This window comes from Rhinoderma darwinii, assembly GCF_050947455.1.
Source record: "Rhinoderma darwinii isolate aRhiDar2 chromosome 1 unlocalized genomic scaffold, aRhiDar2.hap1 SUPER_1_unloc_15, whole genome shotgun sequence".
Classification (NCBI taxonomy): Eukaryota; Metazoa; Chordata; class Amphibia; order Anura; family Rhinodermatidae; genus Rhinoderma; species Rhinoderma darwinii.
Genome location: NW_027461651.1, coordinates 170,641 through 180,109, shown reverse-complemented (window position 1 = coordinate 180,109; position 9,469 = coordinate 170,641). Strand labels below are relative to the sequence as shown.

Here is a 9,469-nt window from a genome sequence, read left to right as displayed (position 1 = left end):
TAGTCCTCTTTAATCGATTGTGAAACAAAATCTAAACGACATAATAAAAAGTCAACCGCACCACGGATTCCCAGACAGTCTCCCACACTGGTACTAGCGAGGCCTTAAGCTGTGTAACTTCTGCGATCTGACGAGAGCAGGCACATTCAGCTTAGAATGGCCATTGAAAATAAATGCTTTAATCCATAGTCCTTTTTAATCGATTGTGAAACAAAATCTAAACGACATAATAAAAAGTCAACTGCACCACGGATTCCCAGACAGTCTCCCACACTGGTACTAGCGAGGCCTTAAGCTGTGTAACTTCTGCGATCTGACGAGAGCAGGCACATTCAGCTTAGAATGGCCATTGACGTTAAATGCGTTAATCCATAGTCCTATTTAATCTATTGTGAAACAAAATCTAAACGACATAATAAAAAGTCAACCACACCACGGATTCCCAGACAGTCTCCCACACTGGTACTAGCGAAGCGTTAAGCTGTGTAACTTCTACGATCTAACGAGAGCAGGCACATTCAGCTTAGAATGGCCATTGACATTAAATGCTTTAATCCATAGTCCTTTTTAATCGATTGTGAAACAAAATCTAAACGACATAATAAAAAGTCAACCGCACCACGGATTCCCAGACAGTCTCCCACACTGGTACTAGCGAGGCCTTAAGCTGTGTAACTTCTGCGATCTGACGAGAGCAGGCACATTCAGCTTAGAATGGCCATTGACGTTAAATGCTTTAATCCATAGTCCTATTTAATCTATTGTGAAACAAAATCTAAACAACATAAAAAAAAGTAAACCGCACCACGGATTCCCAGACAGTCTCCCACACTAGTACTAGCGAGGCCTTAAGCTGTGTAACTTCTGCGATCTGACGAGAGCAGGGACATTCAGCTTAGAATGGCCATTGACATTAAATGCTTTAATCCATAGTCCTTTTTAATCGATTGTGAAACAAAATCTAAACGACATAATAAAAATTGAACCGCACCACGTATTCCCAGAAAGTCTCCCACACTGGTACTAGCGAGGCCTTAAGCTGTGTAACTGCTGCGTTCTGACGAGAGCAGGCACATTCAGCATAGAATGGCCATTGACGTTAAATGCTTTAATCCATAGTCCTATTTAATCTATTGTGAAACAAAATCTAAACGACATAATAAAAAGTCAGCCGCACCACGGATTCCCAGACAGTCTCCCACACTGGTACTAGCGAGGCTTTAAGCTGTGTAACTTCTGCGATCTGACGAGAGCAGGCACATTCAGCTTAGAATGGCCATAGACATTAAATGCTTTAATCCATAGTCCTTTTTAATCGATTGTGAAACAAAATCTAAACAACATAATAAAAAGTCAACCGCACCACGGATTCCCAGACAGTCTCCCACACTGGTACTAGCGAGGCCTTAAGCTGTGTAACTTCTGCGATCTGACGAGAGCAGGGACATTCAGCTTAGAATGGCCATTGACGTTAAATGCTTTAATCCATAGTCCTATTTAATCTATTGTGAAACAAAATCTAAACGACATAATAAAAAGTCAACCGCACCACGGATTCCCAGACAGTCTCCCACACTGGTACTAGCGATGCCTTAAGCTGTGTAACTTCTGTGATCTGACGAGAGCAGGGACATTCAGCTTAGAATGGCCATTGACATTAAATGCTTTAATCCATAGTCCTTTTTAATCGATTGTGAAACAAAATCTAAACGACATAATAAAAAGTCAACCGCACCACGGATTCCCAGACAGTCTCCCACACTGGTACTAACGAGGCCTTAAGCTGTGTAACTTCTGCGATCTGACGAGAGCAGGCACATTCAGCTTAGAATGGCCATTGTCATTAAAAGCCTTAATCCATAGTCCTATTTAATCTATTGTGAAACAAAATCTAAACAACATAATAAAAAGTCAACCGCACCACGGATTCCCAGACAGTCTCCCACACTGGTACTAGCGAGGTCTTAAGCTGTGTAACTTCTGCGATCTGACGAGAGCAGGGACATTCAGCTTAGAATGGCCATTGACATTAAATGCTTAATCCATAGTCCTTTTTAATCGATTGTGAAACAAAATCTAAACGACATAATAAAAATTCTACCGCACCACGGATTCCCAGACAGTCTCCAACACTGGTACTAGCGAGGCCTTAAGCTGTGTAACTTCTGCGTTCTGACGAGAGCAGGCACATTCAGCTTAGAATGGCCATTGACGTTAAATGCTTTAATCCATAGTCCTATTTAATCTATTGTGAAACAAAATCTAAACGACATAATAAAAAGTCAACCGCACCACGGATTCCCAGACACTCTCCCACACTGGTACTAGCGAGGGCTTAAGCTGTGTAACTTCTGCGATCTAACGAGAGCTGGCACATTCAGCTTAGAATTGAAATTGACATTAAATACTTTAATCCATAGTCCTTTTTAATCGATTGTGAAACAAAATCTAAACGACATAATAAAACATCTACCGCAACACGGATTCCCAGACAGTCTCCCACACTGGTACTAGCGAGGCCTTAAGCTGTGTAACTTCTGCGATCTGACGAGAGCAGGTACATTCAGCTTAGAATTGGCCATTGACATTAAAAGCCTTAATCCATAGTCCTAATTAATCTATTGTGAAACAAAATCTAAACAACATAATAAAAAGTTAACCGCACCACGGATTCCCAGACAGTCTCCCACACTGGTACTAGCGAGGCCTTAAGCTGTGTAACTTCTGCGATCTGACGAGAGCAGGGACATTCAGCTTAGAATGGCCATTGACATTAAATGCTTTAATCCATAGTCCTTTTTAATCGATTGTGAAAAAAAATCTAAACGACATAATAAAAATTCAACCGCACCACGGATTCCCAGACAGTCTCCAACGCTGGTACTAGCGAGGCCTTAAGCTGTGTAACTTCTGCGTTCTGACGAGAGCAGGCACATTCAGCTTAGAATGGCCATTGACGTTAAATGCTTTAATCCATAGTCCTATTTAATCTATTGTGAAACAAAATCTAAACGACATAATAAAAAGTCAACCGCACCACGGATTCCCAGACAGTCTCCCACACTGGTACTAGCGATGCCTTAAGCTGTGTAACTTCTGCGATCTGACGAGAGCAGGCACATTCAGCTTAGAATGGCCATTGACATTAAATGCTTTAATCCATAGTCCTCTTTAATCGATTGTGAAACAAAATCTAAACGACATAATAAAAAGTCAACCGCACCACGGATTCCCAGACAGTCTCCCACACTGGTACTAGCGAGGCCTTAAGCTGTGTAACTTCTGCGATCTGACGAGAGCAGGCACATTCAGCTTAGAATGGCCATTGAAAATAAATGCTTTAATCCATAGTCCTTTTTAATCGATTGTGAAACAAAATCTAAACGACATAATAAAAAGTCAACCACACCACGGATTCCCAGACAGTCTCCCACACTGGTACTAGCGAAGCGTTAAGCTGTGTAACTTCTACGATCTAACGAGAGCAGGCACATTCAGCTTAGAATGGCCATTGACATTAAATGCTTTAATCCATAGTCCTTTTTAATCGATTGTGAAACAAAATCTAAACGACATAATAAAAAGTCAACCGCACCACGGATTCCCAGACAGTCTCCCACACTGGTACTAGCGAGGCCTTAAGCTGTGTAACTTCTGCGATCTGACGAGAGCAGGCACATTCAGCTTAGAATGGCCATTGACGTTAAATGCTTTAATCCATAGTCCTATTTAATCTATTGTGAAACAAAATCTAAACAACATAAAAAAAAGTAAACCGCACCACGGATTCCCAGACAGTCTCCCACACTAGTACTAGCGAGGCCTTAAGCTGTGTAACTTCTGCGATCTGACGAGAGCAGGGACATTCAGCTTAGAATGGCCATTGACATTAAATGCTTTAATCCATAGTCCTTTTTAATCGATTGTGAAACAAAATCTAAACGACATAATAAAAATTCAACCGCACCACGGATTCCCAGAAAGTCTCCCACACTGGTACTAGCGAGGCCTTAAGCTGTGTAACTGCTGCGTTCTGACGAGAGCAGGCACATTCAGCATAGAATGGCCATTGACGTTAAATGCTTTAATCCATAGTCCTATTTAATCTATTGTGAAACAAAATCTAAACGACATAATAAAAAGTCAGCCGCACCACGGATTCCCAGACAGTCTCCCACACTGGTACTAGCGAGGCTTTAAGCTGTGTAACTTCTGCGATCTGACGAGAGCAGGCACATTCAGCTTAGAATGGCCATAGACATTAAATGCTTTAATCCATAGTCCTTTTTAATCGATTGTGAAACAAAATCTAAACAACATAATAAAAAGTCAACCGCACCACGGATTCCCAGACAGTCTCCCACACTGGTACTAGCGAGGCCTTAAGCTGTGTAACTTCTGCGATCTGACGAGAGCAGGGACATTCAGCTTAGAATGGCCATTGACATCAAATGCTTTAATCCATAGTCCTTTTTAATCGATTGTGAAACAAAATCTAAACGACATAATAAAAAGTCAACCGCACCACGGATTCCTAGACAGTCTCCCACACTGGTACTAGCGAGGCCTTAAGCTGTGTAACTTCTGCGATCTGACGAGAGCAGGCACAATTTCTGCTTAGAATGGCCATTGACATTAAAAGCCTTAATCCATAGTCCTATATAATTTATTGTGAAACAAAATCTAAACAACATAATAAAAAGTCAACGGCACCACGGATTCCCAGACAGTCTCCCACACTGGTACTAGCGAGGCCTTAAGCTGTGTAACTTCTGCGATCTGACGAGAGCAGGGACATTCAGCTTAGAATGGCCATTGACATTAAATGCTTTAATCCATAGTCCTTTTTAATCGATTGTGAAACAAAATCTAAACGACATAATAAAAATTCAACCGCACCACGGATTCCCAGACAGTCTCCAACGCTGGTACTAGCGAGGCCTTAAGCTGTGTAACTTCTGCGTTCTGACGAGAGGAGGCACATTCAGCTTAGAATGGCCATTGACGTTAAATGCTTTAATCCATAGTCATATTTAATCTATTGTGAAACAAAATCTAAACGACATAATAAAAAGTCAACCGCACCACGGATTCCCAGACAGTCTCCCACACTGGTACTAGCGAGGCCTTAAGCTGTGTAACTTCCGCGATCTGACGAGAGCAGGCACATTCAGCTTAGAATGGCCATTGACGTTAAATGCGTTAATCCATAGTCCTATTTAATCTATTGTGAAACAAAATCTAAACGACATAATAAAAAGTCAACCACACCACGGATTCCCAGACAGTCTCCCACACTGGTACTAGCGAAGCGTTAAGCTGTGTAACTTCTACGATCTAACGAGAGCAGGCACATTCAGCTTAGAATGGCCATTGACATTAAATGCTTTAATCCATAGTCCTTTTTAATCGATTGTGAAACAAAATCTAAACGACATAATAAAAAGTCAACCGCACCACGGATTCCCAGACAGTCTCCCACACTGGTACTAACGAGGCCTTAAGCTGTGTAACTTCTGCGATCTGACGAGAGCAGGCACATTCAGCTTAGAATGGCCATTGCCATTAAAAGCCTTAATCCATAGTCCTATTTAATCTATTGTGAAACAAAATCTAAACAACATAATAAAAAGGCAACCGCACCACGGATTCCCAGATAGTCTCCCACACTGGTACTAGCGAGGCCTTAAGCTGTGTAATTTCTGCGATCTGACGAGAGCAGGCACATTCAGCTTAGAATGGCCATTGACATTAAAAGCCTTAATCCATAGTCCTTTTTAATCGATTGTGAAACAAAATCTAAACGACATAATAAAAATTCTACCGCACCACGGATTCCCAGACAGTCTCCAACACTGGTACTAGCGAGGCCTTAAGCTGTGTAACTTCTGCGTTCTGACGAGAGCAGGCACATTCAGCTTAGAATGGCCATTGACGTTAAATGCTTTAATCCATAGTCCTATTTAATCTATTGTGAAACAAAATCTAAACGACATAATAAAAAGTCAACCGCACCACGGATTCCCAGACAGTCTCCCACACTGGTACTAGCAAGGCCTTAAGCTGTGTAACTTCTGCGATCTGACGAGAGCAGGCACATTCAGCTTAGAATGGCCATCGACATTAAATGCTTTAATCCATAGTCCTTTTTAATTGATTGTGAAACAAAATCTAAACGACATAATAAAAAGTCAACCGCACCACGGATTCCCAGACAGTCTCCAACACTGGTACTAGCGAGGCCTTAAGCTGTGTAACTTCTGCGATCTGACGAGAGCAGGCACATTCAGCTTAGAATGGCCATTGACAATAAATGCTTTAATCCATAGTCCTTTTTAATCGATTGTGAAACAAAATCTAAACGACATAATAAAAAGTCAACCGCACCACGGATTCCCAGACAGTCTCCCACACTGGTACTAGCGAGGCCTTAAGCTGTGTAACTTCTGCGATCTGACGAGAGCAGGGACATTCAGCTTAGAATGGCCATTGACATTAAATGCTTTAATCCATAGTCCTTTTTAATCGATTGTGAAACAAAATCTAAACGACATAATAAAAATTCAACCGCACCACGGATTCCCAGACAGTCTCCCACACTGGTACTAGCGAGGCCTTAAGCTGTGTAACTTCTGCGATCTGACGAGAGCAGGGACATTCAGCTTAGAATGGCCATTGACATTAAATGCTTTAATACATAGTCCTTTTTAATCGATTGTGAAACAAAATCTAAACGACATAATAAAAATTCAACCGCACCACAGATTCCCAGACAGTTTCCCACACTGGTACTAGCGAGGCCTTAAGCTGTGTAACTTCTGCGTTCTGACGAGAGCAGGCACATTCAGCTTAGAATGGCCATTGACGTTAAATGCTTTAATCCATAGTCCTATTTAATCTATTGTGAAACAAAATCTAAACGACATAATAAAAAGTCAACGGCACCACGGATTCCCAGACAGTCTCCCACACTGGTACTAGCAAAGCCTTAGGCTGTGTAACTTCTGCGATCTGACGAGAGCAGGCACATTCAGCTTAGAATGGCCATTGACATTAAATGCTTTAATCCATAGTCCTTTTTAATCGATTGTGAAACAAAATCTAAACGACATAATAAAAAGGCAACCGCACCACAGATTCCCAGACAGTCTCCCACACTGGTACTAGCGAGACCTTAAGCTGTGTAACTTCTGCGGTCTGACGAGAGCAGGGACATTCAGCTTAGAATGGCCAATGACATTAAATGCTTTAATCCATAGTCCTTTTTAATCGATTGTGAAACAAAATCTAAACAACATAATAAAAAGTCAACCGCACCACGGATTCCCAGACAGTCTCCCACACTGGTACTAGCGAGGCCTTAAGCTGTGTAACTTTTGCGATCTGACGAGAGCAGGCACATTCAGCTTAGAATGGCCATTGACGTTAAATGCTTTAATCCATAGTCCTATTTAATCTATTGTGAAACAAAATCTAAACGACATAATAAAAAGTCATCCGCACCACGGATTCCCAGACAGTCACCCACACTGGTACTAGCGAGGCGTTAAGCTGTGTAACTTCTGCGATCTGACGAGAGCAGGCACATTCAGCTTAGAATGGCCATTGACATTAAAAGCCTTAATCCATAGTCCTATTTAATCTATTGTGAAACAAAATCTAAACAACATAATAAAAAGTCAACCGCACCACGCATTCCCAGACAGTCTCCCACACTGGTACCAGCGAGGCCTTAAGCTGTGTAACTTCTGCGATCTAACGAGAGCAGGGACATTCAGCTTAGAATGGCCATTGACATTAAATGCTTTAATCCATAGTCCTTTTTAATCGATTGTGAAACAAAATCTAAACGACATAATAAAAACTCAACCGCACCACAGATTCCCAGACAGTCTCCCACACTTGTACTAGCGAGGCCTTAAGCTGTGTAACTTCTGCGTTCGGACGAGAGCAGGCACATTCAGCTTAGAATGGCCATTGACGTTAAATGCTTTAATCCATAGTCCTATTTAATCTATTGTGAAACAAAATCTAAACGACATAATAAAAAGTCAACCGCACCACGGATTCCCAGACAGTCTCCCACACTGGTACTAGCGAGGCGTTAAGCAGTGTAACTTCTGCGATCTAACGAGAGCAGGCACAATCAGCATAGAATGGCCATTGACTTTAAATGCTTTAATCCATAGTCCTTTTTAATCGATTGTGAAACAAAATCTAAACGACATAATAAAAAGTCAACCGCACCACGGATTCCCAGACAGTCACCCACACTGGTACTAGCGAGGCGTTAAGCTGTGTAACTTCTGCGATCTAACGAGAGCAGGCACATTCCGCTTAGAATGGCCATTGACATTAAATGCTTTAATCCATAGTCCTTTTTAATCGATTGTGAAACAAAATCTAAACGACATAATAAAAAGTCAACCGCACCACGCATTCCCAGACAGTCTCCCACACTGGTACCAGCAAGGCCTTAAGCTGTGTAACTTCTGCGATCTGACGAGAGCAGGGACATTCAGCTGAGAATGGCCATTGACATTAAAGGCTTTAATCCATAGTCTTTTTAATCGATTGTGAAACAAAATCTAAACGACATAATAAAAACTCAACCGCACCACGGATTCCCAGACAGTCTCCCACACTGGTACTAGAGAGGCCTTAAGCTGTGTAACTTCTGCGTTCTGACGAGAGCAGGCACATTCAGCTTAGAATGGCCATTGACGTTAAATGCTTTAATCCATAGTCCTATTTAATCTATTGTGAAACAAAATCTAAACGACATAATAAAAAGTCAACGGCACCACGGATTCCCAGACAGTCTCCCACACTGGTACTAGCAAAGCCTTAAGCTGTGTAACTTCTGCGATCTGACGAGAGCAGGCACATTCAGCTTAGAATGGCCATTGACATTAAATGCTTTAATCCATAGTCCTTTTTAATCGATTGTGAAACAAAATCTAAACGACATAATAAAAAGTCAACCGCACCACAGATTCCCAGACAGTCTCCCACACTGGTACTAGCGAGACCTTAAGCTGTGTAACTTCTGCGGTCTGACGAGAGCAGGCACATTCAGCTTAGAATGGCCATTGACATTAAATGCTTTAATCCATAGTCCTTTTTAATCGATTGTGAAACAAAATCTAAACGACATAATAAAAAGTCAACCGCACCACGGATTCCCAGACAGTCTCCCACACTGGTCCTAGCGAGGCCTTAAGCTGTGTAACTTCTGCGATCTGACGAGCGCAGGCACATTCAGCTTAGAATGGCCATTGACATTAAATGCTTTAATCCATAGTCCTTTTTAATCGATTGTGAAACAAAATCTAAACGACATAATAAAAAGTCAACAGCACCACGGATTCCCAGACAGTCTCCCACACTGGTACTAGCGAGGCCTTAAGCTGGGTAACTTCTGCGATCTGACGAGAGCAGGCACATTCAGCTTAGAATGGCCATTGAC

The 9,469-nt window shown here is 41.9% G+C and overlaps 41 pseudogenes; all 41 read right to left on the bottom strand.

Moving 5' to 3' along the window:
- Positions 1–49: 49 nt before the first annotated feature.
- Positions 50–168, bottom strand: LOC142670631 (5S ribosomal RNA; annotated as a pseudogene).
- A 67-nt stretch (positions 169–235) lies between these two features.
- LOC142670356 (5S ribosomal RNA) lies at positions 236–354 on the bottom strand (annotated as a pseudogene).
- Positions 355–607: 253 nt separating this feature from the next.
- Positions 608–726, bottom strand: LOC142670133 (5S ribosomal RNA; annotated as a pseudogene).
- A 67-nt stretch (positions 727–793) lies between these two features.
- LOC142669160 (5S ribosomal RNA) lies at positions 794–912 on the bottom strand (annotated as a pseudogene).
- A 67-nt stretch (positions 913–979) lies between these two features.
- On the bottom strand, positions 980–1,098 carry LOC142670152 (5S ribosomal RNA; annotated as a pseudogene).
- Positions 1,099–1,165: 67 nt separating this feature from the next.
- Positions 1,166–1,284, bottom strand: LOC142670234 (5S ribosomal RNA; annotated as a pseudogene).
- A 67-nt stretch (positions 1,285–1,351) lies between these two features.
- LOC142670457 (5S ribosomal RNA) lies at positions 1,352–1,470 on the bottom strand (annotated as a pseudogene).
- Positions 1,471–1,537: 67 nt separating this feature from the next.
- LOC142670128 (5S ribosomal RNA) lies at positions 1,538–1,656 on the bottom strand (annotated as a pseudogene).
- Positions 1,657–1,723: 67 nt separating this feature from the next.
- Positions 1,724–1,842, bottom strand: LOC142670521 (5S ribosomal RNA; annotated as a pseudogene).
- A 67-nt stretch (positions 1,843–1,909) lies between these two features.
- On the bottom strand, positions 1,910–2,028 carry LOC142669072 (5S ribosomal RNA; annotated as a pseudogene).
- Positions 2,029–2,094: 66 nt separating this feature from the next.
- On the bottom strand, positions 2,095–2,213 carry LOC142669606 (5S ribosomal RNA; annotated as a pseudogene).
- A 440-nt stretch (positions 2,214–2,653) lies between these two features.
- LOC142669336 (5S ribosomal RNA) lies at positions 2,654–2,772 on the bottom strand (annotated as a pseudogene).
- A 67-nt stretch (positions 2,773–2,839) lies between these two features.
- On the bottom strand, positions 2,840–2,958 carry LOC142669326 (5S ribosomal RNA; annotated as a pseudogene).
- A 67-nt stretch (positions 2,959–3,025) lies between these two features.
- Positions 3,026–3,144, bottom strand: LOC142669348 (5S ribosomal RNA; annotated as a pseudogene).
- Positions 3,145–3,211: 67 nt separating this feature from the next.
- Positions 3,212–3,330, bottom strand: LOC142670629 (5S ribosomal RNA; annotated as a pseudogene).
- A 253-nt stretch (positions 3,331–3,583) lies between these two features.
- On the bottom strand, positions 3,584–3,702 carry LOC142670120 (5S ribosomal RNA; annotated as a pseudogene).
- Positions 3,703–3,769: 67 nt separating this feature from the next.
- Positions 3,770–3,888, bottom strand: LOC142669159 (5S ribosomal RNA; annotated as a pseudogene).
- Positions 3,889–3,955: 67 nt separating this feature from the next.
- LOC142669640 (5S ribosomal RNA) lies at positions 3,956–4,074 on the bottom strand (annotated as a pseudogene).
- Positions 4,075–4,141: 67 nt separating this feature from the next.
- On the bottom strand, positions 4,142–4,260 carry LOC142670233 (5S ribosomal RNA; annotated as a pseudogene).
- A 67-nt stretch (positions 4,261–4,327) lies between these two features.
- Positions 4,328–4,446, bottom strand: LOC142670455 (5S ribosomal RNA; annotated as a pseudogene).
- A 255-nt stretch (positions 4,447–4,701) lies between these two features.
- LOC142670416 (5S ribosomal RNA) lies at positions 4,702–4,820 on the bottom strand (annotated as a pseudogene).
- Positions 4,821–5,073: 253 nt separating this feature from the next.
- Positions 5,074–5,192, bottom strand: LOC142670552 (5S ribosomal RNA; annotated as a pseudogene).
- Positions 5,193–5,445: 253 nt separating this feature from the next.
- LOC142670612 (5S ribosomal RNA) lies at positions 5,446–5,564 on the bottom strand (annotated as a pseudogene).
- A 67-nt stretch (positions 5,565–5,631) lies between these two features.
- Positions 5,632–5,750, bottom strand: LOC142670546 (5S ribosomal RNA; annotated as a pseudogene).
- Positions 5,751–5,817: 67 nt separating this feature from the next.
- Positions 5,818–5,936, bottom strand: LOC142669603 (5S ribosomal RNA; annotated as a pseudogene).
- A 67-nt stretch (positions 5,937–6,003) lies between these two features.
- LOC142669046 (5S ribosomal RNA) lies at positions 6,004–6,122 on the bottom strand (annotated as a pseudogene).
- Positions 6,123–6,189: 67 nt separating this feature from the next.
- On the bottom strand, positions 6,190–6,308 carry LOC142670599 (5S ribosomal RNA; annotated as a pseudogene).
- Positions 6,309–6,375: 67 nt separating this feature from the next.
- Positions 6,376–6,494, bottom strand: LOC142670454 (5S ribosomal RNA; annotated as a pseudogene).
- A 67-nt stretch (positions 6,495–6,561) lies between these two features.
- Positions 6,562–6,680, bottom strand: LOC142669356 (5S ribosomal RNA; annotated as a pseudogene).
- Positions 6,681–6,747: 67 nt separating this feature from the next.
- On the bottom strand, positions 6,748–6,866 carry LOC142669554 (5S ribosomal RNA; annotated as a pseudogene).
- A 67-nt stretch (positions 6,867–6,933) lies between these two features.
- LOC142670698 (5S ribosomal RNA) lies at positions 6,934–7,052 on the bottom strand (annotated as a pseudogene).
- A 253-nt stretch (positions 7,053–7,305) lies between these two features.
- LOC142670691 (5S ribosomal RNA) lies at positions 7,306–7,424 on the bottom strand (annotated as a pseudogene).
- Positions 7,425–7,491: 67 nt separating this feature from the next.
- Positions 7,492–7,610, bottom strand: LOC142670131 (5S ribosomal RNA; annotated as a pseudogene).
- A 67-nt stretch (positions 7,611–7,677) lies between these two features.
- Positions 7,678–7,796, bottom strand: LOC142669550 (5S ribosomal RNA; annotated as a pseudogene).
- A 67-nt stretch (positions 7,797–7,863) lies between these two features.
- On the bottom strand, positions 7,864–7,982 carry LOC142669753 (5S ribosomal RNA; annotated as a pseudogene).
- Positions 7,983–8,235: 253 nt separating this feature from the next.
- On the bottom strand, positions 8,236–8,354 carry LOC142670179 (5S ribosomal RNA; annotated as a pseudogene).
- A 67-nt stretch (positions 8,355–8,421) lies between these two features.
- LOC142670007 (5S ribosomal RNA) lies at positions 8,422–8,540 on the bottom strand (annotated as a pseudogene).
- Positions 8,541–8,606: 66 nt separating this feature from the next.
- On the bottom strand, positions 8,607–8,725 carry LOC142669430 (5S ribosomal RNA; annotated as a pseudogene).
- Positions 8,726–8,792: 67 nt separating this feature from the next.
- LOC142669150 (5S ribosomal RNA) lies at positions 8,793–8,911 on the bottom strand (annotated as a pseudogene).
- Positions 8,912–8,978: 67 nt separating this feature from the next.
- On the bottom strand, positions 8,979–9,097 carry LOC142669586 (5S ribosomal RNA; annotated as a pseudogene).
- A 253-nt stretch (positions 9,098–9,350) lies between these two features.
- On the bottom strand, positions 9,351–9,469 carry LOC142669721 (5S ribosomal RNA; annotated as a pseudogene).